Source organism: Ailuropoda melanoleuca, chromosome 2, assembly GCF_002007445.2.
Source record: "Ailuropoda melanoleuca isolate Jingjing chromosome 2, ASM200744v2, whole genome shotgun sequence".
NCBI classification, from domain to species: domain Eukaryota; kingdom Metazoa; phylum Chordata; class Mammalia; order Carnivora; family Ursidae; genus Ailuropoda; species Ailuropoda melanoleuca.
In genome coordinates, this window is record NC_048219.1 from 164,711,747 (window position 1) to 164,739,658 (window position 27,912).

A 27,912-nucleotide genomic window follows, 5' to 3' on the forward strand; every position below is an offset into this window, starting at 1 on the left:
TTACATACTCCATCGGTTAGCACATGTGGTCTGACTTCAGAGCCTACACTTTCTGCCTTGGTGTGCAGGACTCAATGATCTCCAAGCTCTCTTCCATCTTTACGATCACACACAAGATTTTTGGGTGTTAGCCTGGGAACCTTTTTCTGGTGGTGTTTTGATGAGTGAGCATGTTTTGATGTTCCAACAATTGACTTTCACATGAAAGTTGTTGTCTTTTCTTTTTCTTTTTCTTTTTGAATACATGGGGCACCTGGGTGGCTCAGTCTGTTAGGCGTCCAACTCTTGGTTTTGGTTCAGGTCATGGTCTCAGGGCCCTGGAATTGAACCCCACATCAGGCTCCACACTCAGTGTGGAGTCTGCTTGAGATTCTCTCTCTCTCTCCCTCTGTCCCTCCCACTCATGATGTCTCTCTCTCTCAAATAAATAAAATATTTTAAAAAATACAGTTCAACTAAAATATAAGCTATGGGTGTATTTGGTATAAAAACTCAGCAAATCAAGCTTTGTCATGTCCAGCTGCACTCTCAGCTACCCTCATTTCTGCTCTCCTGTCCTGCTCACTTTCTCAGTTCCCAACAATGTCATCTCAGTCCCTCAGCCACTCTTGACTCCTAGCCATGGCATGACACCCTCCCTGCAACCCACCACCCCCTACTCTGCATACATTGTTAGTCATTGCAACTGAAGTGGTTCTTAAAATTGCCTCCAAAACCTGTCCTGTCCTTCGTAGTTCCACTGCCACCGCTCACGCTTGCCCCATGGCCACAGCCTCCCGAGTCCCACACTCTCCTTTCCACTGGCCGGTGAGCATGTTGAGGCACATCAAATGGACAGCAAGAACCAGGTCAAGAGTAAGGGACAGGTTTCCTGAGACCTGAAGCCCTAGCGACCTCCATGTCTGTGAAGAGAGAGGTGAATGCAAGAGTGGTGTCAAGTCCAGGGTGTCAGCGATGCAAGCAACCATCTCCCCTTGAACAAGGACAAGGGGACCTTTCCAGGACAGCCTCAGAACAGAGGAAATGACGTCCTGCCCATCCTGGAAATTAGAAGCCTGTGTGGAGTGGGGGTTCTGAGTAGCTCTCTACATCTGAAATCGGCGCTGACCAACCCCATCTCAGGAGAGGGGTCAGAGTGACCTCCTGGGCAGGCATGTTCATCCACCATGGATCTGGGGCAAGGAAAAGGGCTGGGAACAATAGGGAAGGGGATCTGAGTACTTTGTTGGCCTTCAAATTCTAGACTCTGAGAAGGCCTACTCTCTTTCACTTTCCGCCTTTAGCCCTGTGAGGTTGCTTATTGCGTGTCTTTTAATCCCTGCCCCCTTCTGGGAATGACCTTGAGAGCCTCTCTCTATTCCTTGTTATCAAACATAAGGAGCCCTTCACCTCCCAGCACTAGAACCAATATTACAGCTCTTTGGGGCTGTCGGTTTGTGGAGAATGGATCCCCAAACAGCTGTAGGGCAACCACAGCCTTTTAGCAGACTGCCTGGCACATAGAAAATTTGTTGAACTAAATTACTAAAACAAGGCAGGCAGAAGGATTACATTAAAAACACCCTGGAGCATATGTTCCCATGAGGTGCTAGAACTGCAGGCTTCCAGGGAACAACAGCAGCCAACATCTCAACCTCATCAGCAGAAAAGAAGATGCCGAGGGGACCCAGAGGTCACGAAGCAGAGACACATAGAAGTCTTGTAAACTGCAGACTTGTGAGTCAGAGATAAGCCTTTTCAGACACACCCCTTTAAAGCCTAGCGTTTCAGAAATGACACGTAGAGCGCACGCCTGCGACCACTCCTTGGCCACTGTGCTAACAGCAAATGTTGTTAATTATGCACAAGTCTTTTCCTCGGAGCCTGTAAATAGCCTCAGAATCCTTCTCAACACAATACTTCAGGAAGCTATTGCAAATCAAAAGGTTGGCAGCTGGGATAAAATTTATTTGCCACCTTTATGTAATACAGCCCTCTCATTCAAAGGGGAGGAACCTGAGACAGTGAAGTTCACCGAATTTTCCATTCCCTTTGATTATTTAATAACGTAATTCAAAAGTAGCACATAGAGCTTTTGACTCCTTTCCCAGTGCTCTTTCTAGTAACTATCTCTCAACCTTCAAATGCCCATTTGCAATCATGTTGTCTTGGAAATTTATGAGTTTCCCCAACACTTACAACTCGGGTGGTGCCATATCAACGGCTATCTAGCATTCACCCCAAAATAGAGGAAATGTATACCCAGAATATCTCACAATTCTTGAAAGGATTTAAAGTCAGCGGTCACCATGGCAGGTGAGATGTGAACTTGGGCATAATGCTTTCTGTCCTTATTTCCCATCTTTTGCTTCTCTCATCATTTCTCCAGGGGAGTCTAGCAGCAGAACTTAAATGACCATATAAATGGCAAATAACTACGAGAGATAAATGCTGAAGCAAAACAGTCATTTTGGGGGCATTTTAGTATCGATTTCTGTTTTCTTAAGCTTTTGGCTTTGTAATAAGAGCATCTTTTGCATGTGTTTTGCTCCCTTTGATTGTTCACCTTCTCATAAGGGGAAAAAAAATCTTAATAAATCTTTTGTCTGTTTCGAACTCTATAGATTAAATTTTTACCATGCTAATATACTATATTGCTGAAAGAAGATAATTACTTGGTAAAATTAAGACATTCTGCAATTATATCTTGTAATATCATTAATTTCCAGATGCACACAAATTACATCTACCTCAAGAACAGTAGTAATTTCCTTTGTTTCGCTCACAAAAGCAGGTAATAACAATCTTTCTCCTGCAATTATTTTAGACAAATTTTCCAATTTGTTATCTTAGACCTCTCAGAGCAGTAATGATACATTATCTCAAGTTTCAAGTTTTACTTTTATCATTGTATCACTAATGATCTTTTAGATTGAAAATGTTGTTTTCTTTTTGAAAAAGCATTGACACTCATTGTCATATCTTTCCAGCCTCTTCATAATCTTAGGGGAGAAATCATTAATGGTAATGAATGAGCAGACTTATTGAAAAAATTATGCCATAGATAACACGTCCCCATCTATGCTAACACAAGATCTATTTCATGCAAGAAATATAGAGAAAAAATTAATGGCACAGAACAAAAAAGCTTAAAGAATCATGCCCGTGAGTAGCTTATAAAGTTCTTCCAATCTTTACTAGAATTTTGTATTCACACCAAATTGACAAATATTATTGAGCGCTAATTCCGTGCAGCATACTATGTCAAGGATAAAAATGTCATTGGACCCTCCAAGAGTCCATTAGTCTACTAGCTGGGGAGCCAAGAATGAAAGAATCAACGTGGAAGAATGAGTTGCAATAGAAAGCAAGAGCAGCATTAGTAACACAAGACTATTTACCAGGTGAATCTTAGAGAAAGGAATTCAGCGGTTTCCAAGAGAAGAAACCAAATGGAGTTTGGGAGGTTTGGGAGGAGTTCCTGGACCAGGAAGGGCAAACTGAACTAAAAGGAACAGAAAAGACCCCATAGCCAAAGTTGAACTTGATCAAGTAGGCCTTCTCCATGAACCCATCTTTCATTGTCATCATCATCTTTCCACAACTCACCGAGACTTGCCTCATCTGTCCTTGCTTTATTTCTCATTTCTGTTTTCTTTTTGCAATATCAGTAACTCTCATGGGTTCAATAACATCATGTCTTAAATCTGAGTCTCCAGCAAATCTGTGTTTCTCCACTTGGACTTTGAATCCTTCTATGCTTCCTGCCTGCCCTGATGCCTTCTTTCCATCCCAATATGAACAACTCTTCTCTATCCAGCCATGCTGGTTAACTGCCTCCTCCAGGAAGCTTTCTCTTGACCCCCTCAGTTGGAAATTATATGTCCCTCCCTTGAAGCCCTACAGCACCTTTTTTCTCTAGCATGAACAACCCTTATCATTTGCTACAACACTGAACTATGGTTATTTGTCACCATGCCTTCTCCTTTAAGCATTTGTGTATCTATGTCTCCACCACCAAAAGAAGTGGACCCAGAAGGCCTGATTGTACTACATGTTCCCATCCTCCTGGCCATAGCTGATTGTGTCATAGGTGGACTCTTGTTTCTGGTTGAGCAAAGTCAATTTTCTCTCCCAGCAATTGTGACCTACGGAAGCAAATGAGTTTCTGCTGGTTCTTGAATTCATATATATATATATTTGGGGGGTTCCTAGGTGGTTCAGTCGGTTCAGTCTTGATTTTCGCTCAGGTCATGACCTCGGGGTCCTGGGATGGAGCCCCACATTGGGCTCCCTGCTTGGCAGGGAGTCTGCTTGAGATTCTCTCTCTCCCTCTCCCCCAAATAAATAAATGGATCTTTTTTTTAAAGATTTTATTTATTTACTTGACAGAGATAGAGACAGCTAGCGAGAGAGGGAACACAAGCAGGGGGAGAGGGAGAGGAAGAAGCAGGCTCATAGCCAAGGAGCATGACGTGGGGCTCAATCCCATAATGCTGGGATCACGCCCTGAGCCGAAGGCAGATGCTTAACTGCTGTGCCACCCAGGCACCCCAATAAATGGATCTTTAAAGAAAAAATATATATATATTTGGAATCAAATGACACTTTCAATAGCATGAAAAGACAACTCACAGAATGGAAGAAGATAGTTGCAAATTATATAAAGGTCTAGCATGCATAATATAAGAATAACACTTACAACTCAGCAATAGAAAGACAAACAACCTAGTTAAAAACTGGGCAAAGGATTTGAATAGACATTTTCTCAAAGATATACCAATGACCAACTAGTACATGAAAAGATGCTTAACACAATTAGTCATCAGGAAAATGCAAATCAAAACCATAACGAGATACTACTTCACACCCACTAGGTTGGCCATAATTTTAAAAATAGAAAATAACAAGTGTTGGCAAGGATGTGGAGAAGTTGGAACCCCCACACATTGCTGGTGAGAATGTAAAATGGTGCAGCAGCTGTGGAAAAAAATTTAGTAGTTTCTCAAAAGGCTAACCATAGAATTATAATATGAACCAGCGATTCCACTCCCAGGTACATATTCAAAAGAATTGACAATGGATGTTCAAACAAAGACTCACACATGAGTGTTCATAACGACATAATTAGTAATAGCCCAAAAGTGGAAAAACCCAAATGTCCATCATGGATGGATAAACAAAATGTGGTCTATCCATGCAATGGAGCTGTACTCAGCCATAAAAACGAATCAAGTATTGACACATGCTGCAACATGGACGAATGTTGACAAATTCTACCACATGAAAGAAGTCAGACACAAGAAGCCACTCATCACATGATTCCATTTATATAAAATATGCAGAAGAGATAAATCCAGAGAGACAGAAAGGAGACTGTGGTTGCAGGGACCTTGGAGGAGAGGGGAATTGGGAGTGACTACTTAATAGGTATGGGGCTTCTATTTGAGGGAATAACAAAGTTTTAGATTTCAACAGTGGTGACGGTTGCATAACATTGTGAACGTAATTAATGCCTCCGAAGTGTACACTTTACCATGATTTAAATGATAATTTTATGCTCTGTGCATTTATAAAGTTATTCCAATCTTTATTCAAATGTATTCACATCAAATCAACAAACACGATTCCATGTATATTCTATGTGTATTTTACCATCATCATAATAAAAGACATTTAGAGCTGTTGGGTGACTTTGTCCATCATATCCATGAAGAATCAGAAAAATTCAATCCATAAAGAGTGAATGATGAAGCAGTTGGGCAGAGAGAAATGTGAAGCCTGAGAACAGGAAAGAGAAGTTTCTCCTGTCCTTCAAGTGCTGGCTTCAGTCCTCACAAGGCCCACATGTATTTGCTGGCTTGGGTTTCTACACTCCTATTAAATTCCCTCTTCACAATTCAGCAATTTCAGGGGGTTACTGCCCCAAAGAGCTGGAGGACTCCCCCCTCCACCTGCTCCTTAAGGGCATGGTCTATAGGAGAATTCATCTCCGATGTTTTGCCCACAGGGCTCACAATACCCATTGTTTAACTGGCACACAGTATATGCGCATTAAAAAGAAAGAAGGAAAAATAGATTCAAAATGAACACAGGCAAAAAAACCAAACCAAAACAAAACAAAACAAAACAACCCAAACTTTTTGACCTAAGTAAAAACAGACCTAATGGAAGAATTTTCTCCCATTTCTCATAATAATTTAAATCAGGTTGCTTAGTAACCATCTTCCTTAAAATGGTACATTTATAAAAAATAGTGTTTTTATAAGAAGCTGTGGGTTTCCAAGCCAGATTTTATAACCTCATGCAGGCCCATATGTCTTTTTTCCAGGCCAAATTCCAACTGGCTTGCAGAGGGATACGCATGCTGAAAAGCAATGCTGAGAATGTTGAGGTCGATAGGGGAGGAAGGATTTCAGTGTAACAGTAATATCAAAGGGTGCCTTGAAGTGAAAAAGGATCTTGATCTTTATGCTGTGTATTTATTTCCTGGGAAAGAAAGTCATTGGATAATATTGGCCAGGAGTGTCATGCCCATGACTATAGGGTGTGCTGTTCCCATCAAGTCACATGAAAAGGTGTCCAAAGAAGGGAGAAAGGAACTCTTAATCATTTGGATTTTATTTTATTTTATCTTATCTCATTTTATTTTATTTTTAAAGATTTATTTATTTGAGAGAGAGAGAGAGCAAGTGAGCGTGGGAGGGGCAGAGGGAGAGGAAGAAAATCTCAAACAGACTCCGTTCCCTGAGCACTGAGCACAACTTGGGGCTCAATCTCTTGACCCTGAGATCATGACCTGAGCCAAAATCAAGGGTCAGATGCTTAACCGACTGAGCCGCCCAGGTGCCCCAAAAGGCTTCTGAGGTCTTTTCTTCTTTTTCTTTTTTTTTTTTAAAGATTTTATTTACTTGGTGGGGGGCAGAGGAAGAGAATCCTCAAGCGACTTCATTTGCATTTTATATGAAAACTCCAAAAGCGCTGAACAAAACATGACCAAGGAGATGCAGCCATTTTGTTATTTTTCTCATGTAATGCAATTTCAGTATTCATTCTGAATTGTAGATCATAATAAGAATTACCATTTAACATTATATTATTGCTACATTTGTATAGTTCTTACCAGTTTTTACTGATCAGCTCCTAAAATGGAATATCTTGAATCAAAAGATTGATATAGTATAATGGTGTTTATAAAAAAAAAAAGAAAGAAAGAAAAAAGAAAGAAACTTATCCATGCCAATTTTTTGGTACCCTCAGGGCAAAAAAGTATATCTCGTTGCATCCTTTCTGGGTTATGGCTTCTTTCTTTGCTTGATTCGGGACAGAGGCAGGGACTGGAAGGGAAACACTCCATCTGAAAACATGCTAAATCAAGGAATTCAAAAAGTCAAGTAGGCAGTCCTCAATTGGAATAATTAGCAGAATAGCCCTTCTAACGCTGAAGTGCCAGCAGGTAACCAGAGCCGCAACTTGATGATTACCCTGTCTGACTGCACTCCGAGCATCGCCGTGCGCCACAGCTGAAGAGCCCCTGGCATTCTCGAACTCTGCTTCGCCCGATGAGTCCTGTTCGTCATTTCCCCTGGGGTTAAAATGGCTGGACAGTATCTCTCTGGAAACAATATGAATTTCAATAAGATCGTAAAAGAACACATTTGAGGAGCTCAGCTCTGCTTGGGTTTATTAGTTAAATAATTTAGAAAAACTTCTTTCTGTTTGTCTTTCCCCTAATTGTGTGACAAGATGAACTTGTCAGAGAAACTGACAGGTAGCATTCTTGAGTTGTCCACCCCTGGTCCCAGCTTCCTGCTGAGGTGATATGTGTGTGTGTGTGTGTGTGTGTGTGGAGTGAGCAATGAAGTTACCTGCTAGGTACAGTTACACCAGGAAGAGCCAGCTCAGGGGCCCCCTGAGCCTGAGCCAGAGGAGGTCACAACCCCCCAGTGCCCCCACCCTGGCTCTGACAACCGCAGCAGCAATGATGGACTCCAGAGCTGGAAAGGAAACTCTGATGGCCGAGGGACCCGCGAGCCACTTCCAGTTTTTGCCTGGAGCTCCCAGCCCCACTCTTCAGAGAGTTTCAGAACGACTGCTTCCTGTTCAGCACGGCACCAGCCACTCTTGGGGAGTCAGAAGCTTGTAACGTATGGCCCCTCTTCTCATACAGCTGGCCGGTAACAGCCACGCCTAGGTATGCAAAGTTTGTCGTATCTCTCCGAATTCCTTTGTACGTGCGCTCTATTATTCCACCTGCAAAACACTTTTCTACCCCCCCTCAACTGATAAGAAGCCACTTCTGGGACTAAAGGCATGTACTTAGAAGAGGGGATGGCCGTCTCAGCTTTATGTAGCTGTGGGACTGTGCTCACGTCAACTTCTCTGGCCTCTACTTCCTTCTGTGTAAAATGACCCATTTACACCACATGATCTCTAAGTTCTCTTCCAGCTCAGCATTCAGCATGAAGAGTTGAAGTCACTCATATTTCAACGGACCATAAAAGTGACCAGGAGGTACACTTCATTTTCTAGGGTTTAAGTTCCTCAATTCATTAATTTACAGTACAGTTTCATCTCAGTTGAAACTTCCTTCAGTTCCACTAAGAATTTAAACCCTTGAATGTTTTATGGGTCATTCATTGTGTGACATTCAACAAATATTTATTCAGTGTCCACTGTGAGCTAGGTCCTGTACCGAGTTGGAGATAAATGAAGAATGAGGCATGGCCCCTGCCTTCAGAGAGCTTATAGCCTAGTACAGGAGAATTAAGCCAGCACTGTGTTGTAGGTCAATTAGTAGGTGCTGTGCGGGCACTGAGGAGGGGCATGAAGGGGGGTGCATGATATCCAAAAGAAGACCTGATCAAGAGGAGAATGGTCAGACAAGAGGGAGACAGAGAGAGGGAATAGTTTGTGCAAAGGCCCAGTGGTAAGAAAGAGCATGGCAGCTTGGGAACCATAAGTAGGGGCTGGAGCCTAGGGACCAAGGACTGGAGAGAAATAAGACTAAAGAGGTTTGAAATTATTACTATTTAATAAAACAAATTAAAAATAAGAAAATGACAATCAGAACCACAATGATGTTGATCAGAACCACTGTTACACCTTCAACACGTGGACAACGATTTTAAAGTTTGACAATACCAGGTGTTGTAAACAAAATGGAGCAATTGAATCTCCTGCATGTTGTATGTGGTGAGAATACACGCTGGTACAACCACTTAGTAAGACAGTTTTGAGATCATCTACGACCCAGCAATTCGAATCCACTCATCACAACATTGCTTGTAATACCCAGAAATGAAAGCAATTCAAATGTCCTTTAATACTAGAACAGATACATTAATTATGGTAGAGCCATGCGACGGAATACTACACAGCAACCAAATAGACCATCTATAAAGATGTGCAATAATATGCTTGAAGATCACGAACTTAAGGCCGAGGGGGAAAAAAACCAAAAATGTATATAGTAGTATTCTGTTTACATAAAGTTGAAAAACGGGAAACTAAACTTTACTCTTCAGGGATGCATACTATAAATCTATCTCATATTTTATGTAAATCTATTTTAAAGAGAAAATTCTCACAAAAGTCAGGGTAAGGTTACCTGTGGGAGAGGAAAAGGGTCTGTGACTGGGGAAGGGCTGACTGGGATTTCTCGGGGCAGTGTTCTTGCCACTTTGGTGGTTCACACGGAGTGTTTTCTTCAAAATCATGTGTTCAACTGGACGTATAGGTTGTGCACTTTCCTCAAAGTATATTACATTTGCACAGCGAGACTTTTTTTTTTAAGGATTTTATTTATTTATTTGACAGAGAGAGAGAGACAGACAGCGAGAGAACACAAGCAGGGGGAGTGGGAGAGGAAGAAGCAGGCCCCCAGCAGAGGAGCCCGATGTGGGACTCGATCCCAGGACTCTGGGATCATGCCCTGAGCCAAAGGCAGACGCTTAACGACTGAGCCACCCAGGCGCCCCTGCACAACCAGACTCTTAAATAAAAAAGGAAACAGTAGAATCAAACATAACAAACAAACAAAAAAAGAGGCAGAGCAAGAGGGAAAGGAAAACAGAAGAGAAGGTTAATGCATACACTCAGTAACCCTGATTATCTGTGGGGTTATGGCAACAGGGCCTCAGCCAAAAGATGTCCAGAAGGGGTGGTTGCCTCCACCTTGAGAACAGCTCATTGTCCCATCCCCCAGCCTGAGTATGAAGTGGGGTCTTTCTCCCCTGAGACTACAGCCAAGGACAAAGGAGGAAAAACAACAGAGACAGAGACAGGTTCTTCCTATCATGTGCACCTTGTGGGTTTCCTCCACATCTCCTGGGAAACCTGTTGCCCAGTTTCTGTGTCCCCTCCCTGCCTGGGACTATTGCCGGGAGAAAATTCTCAGCCTTCTTTCAGTTCGGTTCTCTGGCATCTGAGGCAGACCAATCATGGGGCTCCAGGCCACTTATTCACATTTTCCCACTTTTGCTGCTGTATGGTTAAAAGCCCTTTCATGTTTATCTCATTTGATGCTTCAAACAGTCTCCAGATGTGGATAGAGCAGGTATTGTTATATTCGTGGAAGGAGAGTCTCAAAGGAATAGTCCAGGGTCATACAGCTTAGACTAGAATGTGGACCCCCCATTCTGAATCAGTGTGCTGTCCTACTGACTCCACATAGAACCAGAATGTAGGGCCCAAGCCCCATACCCCAAGTTTATGTGGCTCTGTCCCTGTGAGAACCACTAGAAGCCCAGAGAAGCTATGGGGGAAGTGACTTTAACCCACATATTAATGCATGAAATGACAAAAAGTCTGATTCCCCCCGAACTTTTGAGTTCAGTCTAAATATCTCAGTAGAGCTTGCTTTCTCTGATGTGAACTTCACACGCTTTCTTCGTTTCACAAAGCACTGAAGGAACAAGATTCTGAGGCTTGCCAAAGGTCTTAGCCCCTTCATTGTTTTATCTCAGCAAAACAGAAAGAAAGTGAGAGATTCTCCTGTGTTTCAAAGATCTAATCTTTGGTGTGAAAGAGTAAATGGCTCAGAGTCCACCCCTTTGAAGCATGTGGTAAAGAATGAAAAAGGAATGGACAAGTAGAAATCAATACTTCTCCACTATTATCCATCAATGCGGGGAAGCCAATCCCAAATGCACATTTCTTTCACTGCTTCAGTTGTTTATAAATACCATACACTAATATCAAGCTTGGGGACAAGTTTTCCAGTATTACAACATCATCTAAGAAAATCTTCAATATTTTAAAATTTCCTTGTAGTTGCACTTGATTTTTAACTGGTGAAATAGATGTGTTGGTGGACGATCGTTTGTGTTTCAAAATGATTCTTTGCTTTACAGAAGGATTCATTGATCACATGCAATCTTTCTCATAGGTCTCACGCTGCATTTTGAAATTGGATTCTGTGCTATCCTAAAAAAAAAGTCATTACTATCTCTTAGGGCCCATCCATTGCATAAAGTGAGAACTATTTATGTATTCATTTGATTACAAATTCAACAAAGTCCTTCTTAAACATACTCCAGAAATTATTCCATCACGTTCCTCTCTTTGAAGTCAAAAGCCAGCTTGTGCTGTCACCACAGAAAAAGAAATAAAAATATGGCCAACGCAACGGTCAAGCAAATGTCTTAAGTCTTTTTGAGAGGTGAAACCAAGCTAGAATTCTTAATTGTACTCAAAATCAGACAGTGGCTATAATACTTGCTTAAAATGAACATTTTCTAAGTTATTATAAATGTAGCCACTTAAGTTTGTAATTTACTTAAAATGCCAGGTAGAATTGGGGTATCTTATAGCTCTTTCAGTCAATTTGAACAAAGAAAGAAACATTCCTAATATTTACTTGAGCAAATATTCCACCAAATTTTCCATACGAGCTACTTTGCTTAGTCTGGCCTCTTCAAAACCATCCTCCAGACTCCAGAAACAAAGCCACAGGCATATTCTTCTAAACACCTAGTTAAGAAAATATGGAGCAGAAGACACAGAAATGAAAAGCTCTGTCAATGGATTTTACCACTGTGATGGTGAATTTCCTTCTCTCTCTAAATTTTAGTTTCCTTGTCCATAAAATGGAGATAGTCATCAGGATCTAGCTCCCAAAGTTGTGAGAATTAAATAAAACAACAAGCAGAAAGCTTCTCGCACACCGCCTGGTGCAAAGTGAGAGACAGCTGTCATTCTTCTTTGAGCTGGGGTGAGGGGACAAAGGTTCTACCACTAACTTTCCTACAACTAGCTATATGGCCTTGGGAGGGTTGACCCTCACCTTTTGTAGACCTTGATTTTGCCATTGTGATACAGAGCTCTTTCAGGGTCACTAACTCAAATGTCTTCAGAGATCAGGCAATAAACGTAAATGAGGTAGACCGGGTGTAAGACCATCGAACTGCTTGGAAACTGTCTGAACTCTGGAGTTCTTCCTAGCCTAATGGCATTTAAATTCTAAATTTGTTTAATGCACCAAGCCTGGCAAGCCAAACAAATACAAACCTAATTCTGTCAATGAGTTGTCAACTTGCAACATCTGGGGGACACTCTGTTATACTCTTTTCAGCTCCGGCATTCTCTTCCTCTTCTTTTCCATGTTCTTCCTCTTCCCCAAATCTACTGTCGGTGGATTCACATAGTCAGTCACCTAGTGGGTCAACCAAAGGGGTTGATGATTTTTCAAAGTAACCCTGGAGTCAGCATTTTGCCCACCCCCCACCCCATCCTGTTCCCTTATTTTCTACCTCCACGAATTCATATGTAACCTTCCCCATACATACACCATTTCCTGAGACTACCGCTTTGAGTGGATATTTCACATGAGCTATGTACGCATGCAGCTCTCTGCTCAACTGCCTCTCTGTGTTTGAGGAGAGAGATGACATGTTTTATACGTTTTGTTCCGGGCTCCACACTCTGTGGACATTTAAGTCATGATGATGACAGAGTGCCATACAAGTTTCCATTTAAAGGTATCCCATTTCAGACTTCTAGATTTTTCTTGGTTCCCTAAGCAGACAGCATAATCATATGCTTCATAAGTCTATAACAAATAAGGCACGCTCTGAAGTGCTGGATTCTTTCCCCTCTTTTCGCTTCCCATTCAAGGCTTAATTAATGCAGAACAATTACTTAAAGCTGTCTCTCTCTTTCACATGGGTTATCCACGGGCTACAAACAATATATAGTAGCAACATTCTGGGTTCAGAATATACCAAGAACACCCTATGCCTACAGAAAGGAGTGAGACACAAAGATGAAAGGAGCTACCTACTTCTTTGAGGCTTTGTTCCTTAAGAAAAATCCTTTTCCTATCCCTTCCATTACCTCAGAGATGGAGGCAAATGCTTTAAGAAGGGTCATATAATACTTTGAAAGGCCTTTGCCACAGTGTGGTTATTAAGCCCTTGGGAAACAATGGGCTTCTCTAAAAGTATATGGAACAATTGTACCCCCTGAGAGTCATCTCGGATTGGAATGAAATAAACTGGTTACTCTAGAGAGCAAAATATGATTGATGAAGGCTTAGAACCAGTGGTGTTTGGGTCTCTCACCTCTGGCTCTTTCTGACTTATTCTGTAGTACAACAGAATTCGGGTTGAGTCTTTGAAAAGCGCTCTGGCTTCTAGCTATAATGTAACATATGGTAAAATGAGCTCAGCGCAGAGTTATGTTTTTCTTTTCTTAATCCTCCCAGTAAGACCAAATTCCAAGAATGGGATCGAAAAAAGGAGGCGGACAGCAGAGAAATGCAAGCAGGCTGTGGAAGTGAAAGCTATATTAGGGCTTTGAGACTGTCGAATCACAAAAAATTCATAGCCATAATAAAGAAACTGAAAGCCCCGGATGGTCCCTCCCCAAACAACCTGTGCTCCTTTGCCCCATCCCGAGGACTTAGGGCAGTCTAAGTATTTGCGTAAATACACAGAAGTACACTCAGCTTAGAGGTCCAGGGGGGAAATACGCATGCGGCTCTCCTAATACCATACAGGAAAATATCTAAAACCTGAATCCTCTCTAGTTTTTTTAACTTACTCTTTAATGTCATTTTCTATTCTGTAAGATATTTTTACAAGTCAAGCCGAGTCTGTAATAAGGAAGGGCCTTGAAATAATTCTTTCTCCCTTTTCCCCTGTGGTGCGGAAAGTTCACAGTCAGCTCTCCAGGTTATTTAGTTAGTGGGGTTCTCAACAGGCCCTGGCGAAAACATCAAGGTTTTCCCTCTCGTAGCGCGTGAGAGGGAAGAAGAAACAATGTACAATGTTCAGAGCTACCGCTACCGATTGTTTGGGTAAGGAGGGCAGTAGAATGGAGGAAGCAGAAAATTAAATATTTTGACCCGTGAAGGGGAAGACCAGTCTGTCCCACGGCCGTGCTCCCAGTCACGTGAAGCCACATCTCTTGCTAACGCCCCGAGTTATGGACATTTCCTGAGAGCTTCAGATTCAACCGGGAGCTCTATTGCACCCAATTTTGAGTTTAGGAAGTAAAGCTGGTATCCAATATATAAGGATTGATCGCTTTTTGAAGTCTATGGAAGGAAGGCACTTGAACTTACACATTTGTTTTTTGAATCTGAATACACATGTATTGATGTCTGGCAATTGAAGTTAGTTATAATATTTTAATAAAGAGCTCTGTTTTGACTTCTAAAAATCAATGTTAAAGGAATCATGTCTTCAGGATAAATTCTCTGGGCTGAGATAATTGGACTAAAAGATATGAGTAAGTGCCTTTCTGCCTCTTCGGGTCCTTACGGCCCAACGAGGTTTCATGACGACGATAGCAATGCACCGGGCCCGCGGCTGGGCGCGAGTTCCCCGCTTCACCAGCACTGGGTCCGCAATGCATTTTTGTTGCACTTCTAAGTAGGTATAAAAAGGCCTTTCAAAGTTACTCTACTTTCACTGCATCTTAAAGTAGTTTTAAAGTAGTTTTATCTCATTAATTTATACCAATAGGAAGAAATTGGACTCCTTCATAACAGCATAGTTTCCTTTCAAGATCTAATTTTCGGTACTTGTGTAGTCAGTACTAAATTAGGCTATGGATTTAAAAAATGAAGCCTGGTATCGAGGCAATTATCCTTCTACTCTCTGCTCTATTTTAGGAACAACAACAAAAAATACTGTTTCCAGAAGCAGTGGTAATACTACCGTCCCCAGGAAAACTGGCTATGAATTCTAGATAGTTCACTCATCCGCTGGGGGGCTATGGTCAAGTACTTCGCCTCTACCCTCAGTTTCCTCTTCTGCAAGATAGACATGCTATTTGCTCCATTGTATTCACAGGATTGTTTTTAGTACTGAATGAGAGAAGAACTGTAAGAGTGCTTTGCAAAGTAACGCTTATTTAAAACATAATAACAAGTAACAAATGAATAATAATAAATAACAATAATCCAGAAGGTTGTCGATATGGAAGTTACTATGTGAGAGAGGAAAGAAGCTCAGAGTCCAAGAGCCAGAGTTTAAGAGGCCCAGCAGGAAAAAAATCATAAACAAAGTAACAATCCCATTATTTCCTAAACTCTTTGGATTGTTCTAAATAGACATGGAGTTTTCAACTAGATTTGTAGGTGGTGTCAATCCTCCTGAAGAAGGTCAAGTAAATATGAATCAAAACAAACTGAGGGCTTCAGAGGGGAGGGGGGTGGGGGAATGGGATAGGCCAGTGATGGGTAGTAAGGAGGGCACGTATTGCATGGAGCACTGGGTGTTATACGCAAATAATGAATCATGGAACTTTACATAAAAAACCAGGGATGTACTGTATGGTGACTAACATAATATAATAAAAAATATTGTTTAAAAAAATTTAAGGTTTATCAATTAAATAATTAAAAATTAACATATTTACACATGGTGCATTGACAGATGAGCTCCACAAATCCTCCCGAAAGAGAAGTATATTGGGAGAGCAGTCTGTGCTGAGGCGGCTTACCTCACAAACCATAGGTTTTGGAGTTTCTGATGCTATCGTATTTTTTATTTCATTTTCCAATTGGTGCTTAAAACTCGAAAACATTGAGAAGAGAAATTAATGGGCAAATTAAGATAAATAAGAGGAGAAAATTCCCACCAACCGCGCAGGAGAGTTCTCCTTTCTCCACATCCTTGCCAACACTGGTTGTTTCTTGTGTTGTTGATTTTAGCCATTCTGACAGGTGTGAGGTGATACCTATTGTACTTCTGATTTACATTTCCCTGATGATGAGTGATGTTGAGCATCTTTTCATGTGTCTGTCGGCCATCTGTATGTCTTCTTTTGGAAAAATGTCTATTCATGCCTTCTGCGCATTTTTTAATTGGATTAATCATTTTGGGGGTGCTGCATTTTAGAAGTTCTTTATGTTTTGGATACTAACCCTGTATTGGATATGTCATTTGCAAATATCTTCTCCCGTTCCATAGGTTGCCTTTTAGTTTTGTTGATTGTTTCCTTTGCTGTGTAGAGGCTTTTTATTTTGATGTAGTCCCAGTAGTTCATCTTTTAAATTTTGTTTCCCTTGCCTCAGGAGACATATCTAGAAAGAGGTTGCTATGGCCAATGTCAAACAGGTTGTGGCCTGTGTTCTCTTCTAGGATTTTTATGGTTTTAGGAGAGATCTTATCATTTTGTGTATGTGCATGTATATGTGTGTGCAAATTGACAAGTTGATTCTAAAATGCATATGGAAATGCAAAAGGCCTACAAAAGACAAGACAATTTGATTAAGAAAAAGTTGGAAGACTTACACTACCAGATTTCAAGACTTATTCGAAAGCCACAATAATTATTATATTGGTACAAGGATAGACAAATGGACCACTGAAAGAGAACAGAGAGTTCAGAAATAAACCTACACATGTACAGTCACTGAATTAATGACAAAGGCAACACTGAAATTCAGTGAAGAAGGATCATTTGAACAAATGGTGCTGGAGAAACTGGATATCCAAATTAAAAAAAAAATGAACTTGGACCTCTTTATCACACTATATTGCTAAAATTAATTCCAAATAGATCATAAAACTAAATGTGAAAACTAAAATAATGAAGCTTTTAGAAAAAACAGAATATCTTCATGAAGTTAAAATAGGTAAAGAATTCTCAAACAGGACACAAAAAATCAGAAATGACAAAACACAGAAACAATAATTCGGACTTCGGTAAAATTAATAACTACTATTCGTTATATTTTTAACATAAACATTATGTATGTTATACTGATATACATATATAATTATATATATGTACCTACATAATACATATATACAACTGTACATAATTAATACAAATTAATATATATACTGACAAAGACATCCAGAATATATAAAGATTTTTTTACAGATCCATAATTTAAAAAACAACCCAATTTAAAATGGGAATAGGCATTTCTTGTCACCCATCACAAAAGAATGTCTAAATCATGAGAAAAGATTGTTAAAATTTTATGAGGGAATTACAAATCAAAACCACAATGGGACACCACCACATATACTTCAAAATGGCTAAAATGGAAAAGACTGACAATAACAGCTTTTGAAAAATATGTGGAACAATTGGAGCTCTCACACATTACTTATAGGAATGTAAATTGGTGGAACCACTTTGGGAAATATTTGACAGTACACATTCCAAACCTAAACGTATGTTTACTGTATGAGTCAACCATTCTACCCCTGGGTGCAAGCCCAAGGGGAAAAATGTGTGAATATGTCCACCAAAAGACATGCTCAAGAATGTCAATGGCAGCTTTACCCATAATAACTAAAAACTCTGAATAACCCGAATGTCCTTCAATGTGAGAATGGATAAATGAATTGTGCTACAGTCATACGATGGAATACTAGTCAGCAATAGAACAAGGACTACTGATATATTCAACAACATGGATGAATCTCACTTTTATTGTGCTAGGCAAAAAAATAAATCCAGACACTGTATATACTATGTGGATCTATTTAAATGAAATTCAAAACCAGACAAAACTAACCAATGTTTACAAAAGTCAGAATAGTGCTTTACTTCTGGGGAACTGTTGATCAGGGAGAGGCATGAGGGAACTATCTAGGGTGGAGTTCTATATTTTGATTTGCATGGTTATTACAGGGTGCATACATACATAAAAAATTATTGATTCATATGCTTAAGATTTGTGATCATGACTGAATGTAAGTTATATTTCACCTAAGAAATAAAGAAAAAAAAGGAAATAAATGATCCTTCACTGTAAAGATATTAAAAGTTAATCTCCTTTCTGAAATGGAATTCTAGATTTTCAGTGTTAGAGGACACCTTAAAGATCAGTCACCTTGTTTTATAGATGTCTAAGAACTGGAGGTTACCCTGTCTTGTCCGAGGCCAATAACAAATTAGTGACAAAGTTAGGATCAGACTCCAAGACTCCTGATGACCCTGTCCAGTGGTCTTTCCTCTCCCTCATTCCACTTTCTGAAAGCCAGAAGCATGCTGGCACCTAAGTGAGCTCATCAGTCAACCCCTATGTCCTAATAAAATGTCTGTGGAACTTAGTCTAGGCATCTCCTCTGCTGGAATTCTCTTTCTTAGTTTGTTTTTTTTCCTACCACATCTCTATTACCAATTTGTCTTTCAAGACTCTGCTCAAAATTCCCCATTTTTTAAAAATTCAATTAGCCAACATACAGTACATCATTAGTTTCAGATGTAGTGTTCAATAATTTATCAGTTGCATATAACACCCAGTGCTCATCACATCACTTGCCCTCCTTAATGTCCATCACCCAATTACCCCATTCCCCCCACCTCCCCCTAGCAACCCTCAGTTTTTTTCCTATAGTTAAGGGTCTCTCATGGTTTTTCCCCCTCTCTGGTAAAAGTTCCCAATTTTTTAGTGGGCTTTCTTTATTATTTTCCTCAGTGGAATTGATTCCCTTTTATATCTATGATAATAACATCTGTTATTTTTACCCATATTTATTGGCCATCCACTATGTGGATGCTATTGTAGATGCTTGAAATTTAGCAGTGAAGACACACAAAGTTCCTGTCTCTGTGGAACTTAACATTCTGGGAAGAGAGAAATAAGGTCAGGAAATGACAAGAGGCCATAAGTAACAGTGTCAGGACATGGTAATAAGAAGTACTCTTTAGATCAGTAGGTCCGTAAAGGTGTCTTTGAGGAAATGACATTTAAGCCAAGATCTGAAGGAAGCAGATGATGAGTCTATCTGAAAATAAGACTCCTCAATGTTTCTGTTTATATGTCTGTTTTATCCATGCCAGAATCTGATCCTGATTGAGGGCAGAAATGGTATCTTAACTCATCTTTGTATTTTGGATCAGTACAGAGACTCAAAAATTTTGGTAAAAATAAATGAATGACATAAGTAAAAGAAGAAACTACAGATAGAGTGAACTTCAAAATTTTGAATTTTTGTGTTTCAAAGGATAATCAAGAAAGGGAAAATAAAATCCATGGAACAGGACAAATAGTTGCAAATCACATGTCTGGTAATGTATCTAGGACATATCTATACATCTATGATATTTAAAGAATTCCTACAATTTCACAATAAAAAGTCAAATAACCTAATTAAAAATGGACACAGGATGTGAATAGATACTTCCTCAAAGAAGATATAGAAATGGCCAATAAGCACATGAAAAGATGCTTAAGACCATTAGTTATTAAGGAACTATAAATCAAAACCATAATGAAATACCATTTGTCACTTGCTAGAAATGGCTACAATCAAAAAGATAGACAATAATAAGTGTTGACAAGGAAGTGGAGAAACTGGAACTGTCATACATTGATGGTGGGAATGTAGAATGGTGCAGCCATTCTGGAAATTAGTTCCTCAAAATGTTAAATATGGAGTTACCATATGACCAAACAATTCCACCCCAGGTGTTTATCCAACAGAATTGAAAACATAGGTACACCTACAACTGATATGTGAATGTTCATGGTCACAATAGCCAAAAATTGGAAACAACCCAAATGTCCATCAACTGATGAATGGATAAAGAAAATGGGTATATATGTACAATCAAATATTATTCATCCATAAAAACAAGTGAAGTATTAACATGCTATAACAAGGATGGGCCTTGAAAACATTATGGTAAGTGAAAGAATTCATACACAAAAGGAATGTTTTATGATTCCTTTTATAAGAAATGTTCAGAATAGATAAATTCATAGAGATAGAAAGTAAAGAAATGATTGCCAGGTGTTTGGAGGTGGGGAAACAGAGAGTGACTGCCAGTGGGTGTGGGTTTCTTTTCAGTGTGATGAAAATATCCCGGAATTAGATAGTGGTGCTGGTTGTACAACTTTGTGAATAAACTAAAAACCACTGAATCATATACTTTCTTTTATTATATATAAGGTTTATTTATTTATTTGAGAAAGAGTGGGGGAAGGGGCAGAGGGAGAGGAGAGAGTGAATCCCAAGCAGACTCCTCCGCAGTGAGCATGGAGCCCGAGATTGGGCTCGATTCCACCACCCATGAGATCATGACCCAAGCCAAAACCAAAAGTCGGACACTCAACTGACTGAGCCACCCAGGCACCCCTGAATTCAAAGGGGAATTTTTTAACATGCAAATTATATCTTAAATTTTTAAAAGAACAAATGAATGAATATCTAGGAAACAACTCAGGCTTTGTAAAATTGTAACAAATAAGAGCTCCCCAAATGCTGTATCCACCATGAAATGGCAAAATGTCACCATTTACTTCCCACAGTGTTTCCTGCACTTGGTGAAGAGACTGCCAGCTGCACCATCACTGAAGACAGTATCTGGCCCATCGATAATTGAAGCAGTGAGCCTAAACCAGGGCTCTGGCCACGAAGTCAACATCCAATGCCAAAAGCTCATGAGAACATCTGGACCATGTCGTAGCCAATTCAGACTTCACCCACACATCATCTGGTCATCTGATTACTGTTCCTTATAGCCTTAAAATTCTACAGGGGAAAAATTCACTCAGAACAAAAGCTGTCTGGGTGAGTTCATTCTATAACAAGCCAATCAAAGCAGTAAAGCAAAGGAGAGCATAGTAACAAAGATAGAGAGAGGGACCTTGAACAAAAACAGCAAGCCCTTTGATCCCGTTGTTTGTCAGAAATCAATAGAAATGTTTTCTTTCACTTTGGAGAGTGAGAATTGGAATTTGTTGAAATTGGATCTTGAAGCACTTAGAATTTTTTTTTCTTGGTACTGGAACGATGGCACACATTCTGTTTACCAGGAAGCTCTGAACACTGGGGCAAAAATTGTAGCAATTGTGGTCATCCTACACTCAGCTCTCTGTTTTCAGGGTTGTATAGAATAGGCTCAGAGATATTAGTGGCAGTACGTGAAGAAAGCCTTTGAGATACTTTTGAAAATATGTGAACTATCTCCCTTTATATAAATGCTTGTTTCTGGAAGTATCATCAGGCTGTGAGGTTGACTGGTAGGTGTAAGAGCGAGAACACCGTAGTGAACGTCCAGTGAAAATTTCACCTCGGAAATAGGAAATGATTATGGTACATGCAGGATTTCAAAATAAAACAGTTTATGCAATAGGGCGAAATGAGTGTGGCAGTGCATGTCACCAGCTTTGTACAGCTTTGTTTTAATTAAGGACTGATAGCACAGCTGCTACTCGTTTACCTAATAATCGAGCTCGGGTATATCAAAAGCAGGGGACCCCAGGGCTGGAACTAGGTGCCTGAGTGTGAGAGCGAGCATGTCATGGTAACCTTCAGTGCACAGGCTATGAATTGCTGTAGGATTTTGCCCAAAGCCCCATGAAATTCATGGCAAAGAGAGCATTGTATTGAGCTATGGAATAAAAAGCAGCTGTCCAATAATGCCTCCAAATGCGCCAGTGTGGGCCTTTTGCATACCCCTGCTGTGACTCACAAAATTCTTCACCCAAATCCCCCCTAGCTTATCAGGTCTCTAAAAGAGTCCCTGTTTTCCCTACAGCAAACATTGTGATCCAATCGAAATGAGGACATTCAGAATTACCTTTCTTCCTGTACTGTGAGTTTCGGTCCATGTCTTTTCATGTGAGTGGACATAAGATCTGTAATAGGTTTTTCTGGGTTGATAGGCCCTTTAGGCTGATCTGCAAGGCAGTGCTGGGTTGGACCAGTGCTGCAAATACAGAAAGAATAATTTGTCGGTTGTAGCATGTGCAAAGTTCTGTCTAATGGAACTATTCATCCCAGCCAATCCCCAGCATGCCTACATTTTCTTTCCCCAAATCCCATCCTATCCACCCTTTGAGCGGGGACATCCTGCGCTCTGATGCCTAAATCCCCAACTGTGCAGAGGTGTATTCTCCCACGTCAGGTAAGACTTGATAAATCCAGATGAAAAATTTCAAGATGAATGCTTCTGGTTTTGAAACAGAGGATGCTGGTCTAGTTGAAAATGTTCTGTCCCGCCCACCACTCCGAGGCAGCTATTTCTCCCTAACCTGCCACAATGACTATCACTGGACACTGACGTCTTATCTAAAGCTGATTGGGCTGCAGGCCCCAGCATCTTAGCTAAATTCAGCCATCAATAATGGGTACCAGGACATGATCACTCTCAATTTTTTTTTTTGAACCTGGAACACTGCTATTTTAGTTATTGTTATTACTTCTGCATCTAGGATATCAGATTCTGAATGAGGAGACGTTCAATTTCTCAGTAAGATAGGTCTCCATGGCTATTTATTTTCCTGTATTTCCTAAACTTTTTCTGCATCTTTACAATAAACCCACAGTATCTCTAAACCTGATTTTTATCTAAAGGAACCTATTTCTGTTCCTTGCAACCTGATGAAGCTTAACAAGCCAAGGAACTTGATAAATGCCAGGAGGGCAGGGAGCACATCTATTTGTTGACCGCTGTAGACATAAGACCTGGACGAGAGTAAGGGCTCGATAACTCTGTTAAACACATGGAAAGCGACCTCATTGTTTCTGCTTTTCCAGCATGGATTTAGGATGGGGGAAATATACATTAATCTAGGCGAAGGTTCTTAAACTCTGAATATTGTCAACATTGCTAAATTAGCCTGTCTGAAAAGGATAATTTCAGGTCAAAATGAAAAGCTATTCAATTGAAGTTCAGCTGATAATTGGGAAGAATTAATTGGAGTTAGTAACGGAGAATTCTTAGTTAATGAGTTTCTTCAATATGTGTAGTGTTTTACTTGTCTTATTGATTGATGTAGATAAGAAGTTGAATGGTCTCATTTAGGGAACATTTAGGCCTCCTGCCAATGCGCAGACAGGTCTGGGACTCAGAGTTCTCCAGTGCTGGGGCAAGGGTCCTGGGACCTATAGGACAGTGGTTCTCAAACTTAGCTTGCATCAAAAAATCACTGGGAGTTACTTTTTAAAACTCAGATTGCTCCAGAATTTCTGAATCAGAAGATGTACAAGTCAGGGTTTTCAGAAAAATAGAACCAATAGGAGATATATCTGAATTGTATTTATAGATACATATATGTTACAGAGGATGGGAATTCCCACAATATGCCATCAGCAAGCTGGAGGTCTAGGAAGATCGTTCCAATCCAACTTCAAAAGCCTGAGATCTTTAGGAAAATGGATGGCTCAAATCCCAGTCCAAAAGAACAGAGCAATGTTTCGGATCCGTAGTCAGGCAGAGAGAGAGAGAATTCTCCCTGCCTCCACAGTTTTATTCTATTCAGGTCCTCAGCGGATTGGATGAGGTCCACCCACAATGGGGAGACAATCTGCTTTACTCAGACTACCAATTCAAATGCTAATGTATTCTGGAAAGACTCTCACAGACACACCCAGAAATAATGTTTAGCCAGGTATCTGGGCCCTCCATGGCCCAGTCAATGTAATGCATACAATTAACCATCACAAGTCCATCCCTCGTCAGGTTGGCAACCATAAATATCTCCTTAAACTGCAGTTAATCTCTAAAAAAGGACAATAACAATGCCATAATTCTAACTAACATGTAAGGACCATCCTACGTATAGCTAAGGACCCATTAGCTCCTTCCTCGGAACAGAAGGTAAAAACTTTGAATGATGTTTACTCTCCCCTTGATATCCCATCTTAAATACTATCATGTAAAATTAACAATACTTAAATACGATAATACAAAGTCCCTACATGTCACACGATCAGGGGATACGGGAGGAAAGAAAACAAAGGTACGCCACACAAACATAGTCATAACAAAATAGAAAATACTGATGACAATTACAGTCCTCATTTCTGTAACTGGTCATGTGGTTGTAGCTGGTATTTTTAACTACCTTCTTCCACTACCTGATGTGGGAAACAAAGGCAGAAGAAAAATTCTTAAATTTCCTCGCTACTTACAGCCCATCGACAAGTCCTTGAAACAGGCACAGTGACATTCCTCCAGGGACTCAACTGCCTCGATGTTAATACCTCGATGTTAATACTTTGCTGAGAGCAAAAGGCAATCCTAGCCCAACCCCTAGGACCCTGTAAGTCTAATTGAACACATAAAAATTCCTTTGGAAACTTCCTTTATCTCCAGCCCTCACCAAGATACATGTTAGCAATCATCCCCCAAGCATATGACCCACCGATATACAACTGAAGGGTCTCACGACTGGACTTCTACTAAACAGTAATAAATGACCTTTCCTAACAATAGCTGGGCCCCTTCAGCATCCTGGAAACCTTGTTTCCCAAATACCTGGGAGGCTTATAATATCCCTAACCCCCTCCCAACTTGAAAGTATATAATGGGCCACTCCTTATGACCCAAGTGCAGCTCTTTTTGCCCACGGATCCTGTCCCCATGTTTTAATAAAATCACCTTTTTGCACCAAAGACATCTCAAGAATTCTTTCTTGGCCATGGCTTTCGAACCCTAACTTCTTTCCTACATCACTACCCATTCTGTATTCCCTTTATATTCAACAAGCACCTCAACTGACATGGTTTTTTACCTGATGGTAAAATCTTCATTCCTAAAGAGCCTGGGCCATTAGTAATCCTTCCTGGATTGAGCTCTTGTAGTTTTCCATTGATCTGAATCACAGGGTATGGCTGCCCTCACGGGTCTCCACTCTGGAGTAGTAGTCCAATTTCCCCGCGTAGTCAGAATCCATCCTGCCAGCCAGCACCGTAACTCCCTTCTTTGCCGTTGGATTGAGAGGCGTGAGGATCCCAAAGTGGCTAGTGGCAATCTTAACTCCAGTTCGGTGGAATCGTCGTATCTCCTGAGAGAAGCATTCCTCCTTTTGGAACTGAGACCCCTGGGCCAGCAGAGCAGAAGGTCACAGGGACAGGAAGCAAAACTCTTGCTAGTGGATCATGAGGTAGAGCAGTGAGTCGTGACACTCCCATCTCTACCCCTTGAATTTTGGGCCTATGAACCTTGGCTACAGGAGAAACAGCACCATATTTTGGACATATACTGGACAACTGACGCAGAACACATACGGCCTTCTGAAAGCCTGCCCCAGTGGGGCAAAATATTGCCACCTAGCTGGCATTATAACTGTCTTCAAAAGACCCTTCCACTGCTCTCTTACGCTAGCTGCTTTAGGATGGTGGGGAACACAGTAACACCAGTGATTTCCATGAGCATGAGCCCATTGCCACACTTCTTTTACCACGAAGTCAGCTCCTTGATCAGAAGCAATTCTCTGTAGAATAGCATAACGATGGATAAGGCACTTTGTAAGTCCACAGATGGTACTTTTGGCAGAAGCATTGTATGCGGGGAAGGCAAATCTGTATCCAAAGGAAATGTCTATTCCAGTAACAGCAAAACACTGACTCTTCTGAAACAAAAGCAGTCCAATCCAGTCACCCCATCAACAGGTAGCTAGCTGATTTTTTTACCTGGTGGGGTGACTCCACTGGTCACCTTAGGGAATGGCACCCTACTGGGGATTCAGTGTTGGTCTCTGCTGCTGCCAGGTTGGCCTTGGTGAGTGGAAGTTCATGTTACTGAGCCCATGCATAACGGCCATTGCTGCCACATGACCACTGGGTGATAACAGGCTGGGCGAAGAGACTGGTATCCACAGAACAAGCATTCTATCCACTTGACTAGTAAAAGCTTCCTCTGCTGAGGTCACTCTTTTGTGAAGATTCACATGGGACACAGTTATTGCTCATTCAGACAGGTCCATTGACATACCTTTATCCAAATTTCCAATCATGTACCTTCCAAGTCTCTGACCATCCAGCCAAACTATTGACCACAGTCTCTGAATCTATATTTAATTGCACATCTGGCCATTTTTCCTTAGAAACAAAGTGAACAACCAGGTGCACTCTTCATGGCTCTGCCCACTGGAAAGCTTTTCCTCTACCACTGTCCTTCAGGGATGTCTCAAGAAGGGGCTATAGTGCTGCAGCTGTCCACTTTCAAACGGTGCCTGCACAGGGCACAGAGCCATCTGTAAACCAGGCCTGAGTTCTCTCTTCCTCTGTCCCCTGACACAGGGAGCTCCCCATGAGGTCATTAGCTGCAGGCCGGGAGAGAGAAGGCAATGTAGCAGAAGTGAGGACCATGGGCATTTGAGCCACTTCTTCATGTAAATTACCTATGCCTTCAGTTTCTGCCAAGGACCAATCCCATATATACCACCTCCATTTGATACTGGCATGTTACTGTGCATGCCCAACTTCATGATCTGGGGAGTCAATAAACATCCAGTTCACAGCAAATCACATGGTACCTTTGTGGCTCATGGTCACGTATTCAGTCTCTGCTAAGGCCCAGTAGCCAGTCAAGAGCTGTTTCCGGAAGGAGAGTAGTTATCTGCAGGGGATGGTAGGAGTTTGCTCCAAAGTCCTAAGGGCCTATGTTATGACTCACCTCTAGGGAGCTGCTAAAGGCTCCAAACAGCATGGCTACCTGTCCCTGACACTTCAGGCACCACTGGATCTGTGGGTCCGTGTGGACCACATGGCAGAGCGGATTGCACGACAGCCTGGACCTACCGCAGACCTTCTTTTCTTCTGCGCTCCACGCAAAATTAGCAGCTCTTCAGGTCATTCAGGAATGGGTTGAGGTAACAGAGCCAGAGGAGGAATATGGTTCCTCCAGAATCTAAAGCATCTTTCAAGTACGCATTCTAGAGCTGGAGAAATAAGCACAGCAGTGTTCAGCAGCCCACTGGACCCACTTTGAGATGGACCTGGATAAACTTCCATTGGTCTCCTGATCTCCATAAGCCCCTGCTCTGACCAATGGACCACAGAGAAGTTTCAGATCTCCTGGAATCAGGGCTGCTTCTGAGCCAGTGCCCAGCAATCCCCCCAAAGCTCTAATTATTTCCTTTCCCCCAATTCACAGTTACTCTGGTAAAAGGCCATAGTTCCTTTGGGAAACACTAGGAGAGAGATGGCTAGTACAAATATTTGGTATTTTACCAGTGTTCTTCTCAAGGGGATCTGGTTTCCCCTTTATTCAAAGGGTTCTGGGTCTATAAACTGACTCAAATCTGGAAATCGATTGAGGATCCATGACTCCGTTTTTATGATTCAAGTTATACTTTTGTTCATTTGTCCTAGAACCTCTCTGCTTGTACAGATTAAGTAAGAATTTAGTAAGCTTCCTATCTATTTCACATCTAGGAACATCACAATCAATGTACCAACACCGTATCTATGTGAGTCCATCTCTTCTGGTGGCTGCTTCAGCTCTGCGGCCCATTGTGGTAACCACACCCACCTTGCCTTTGGCCACGGAGCCGTGCCACTTGGCCCCTGCCACGCTGGAATCCAACTATTCCCTTTGCCTTTAGGTTTCCCAATTCAGTGACTGCAGCTCCCACTGTAAGGTCTGACTTACAGAGAAGAGCAGTCACAGAGCTCTGCAAGGGTAGGGGTCCCCTCACAAATTCACTTCTCACAGTCAAGCTGAAAGGTGTGTCTTCTGGAGCCTCCCAGAATGAGTGTGTAGGTCTTTTTTTTTTTTTTA

At 41.1% G+C, this 27,912-nt stretch overlaps 1 pseudogene; it reads right to left on the reverse strand.

Annotated features, from left to right (window-relative positions):
- Nucleotides 1-749: 749 nt before the first annotated feature.
- Nucleotides 750-27,143, reverse strand: LOC117795982 (annotated as a pseudogene).
- Between the last annotated feature and the right edge of the window lie 769 nt (nucleotides 27,144-27,912).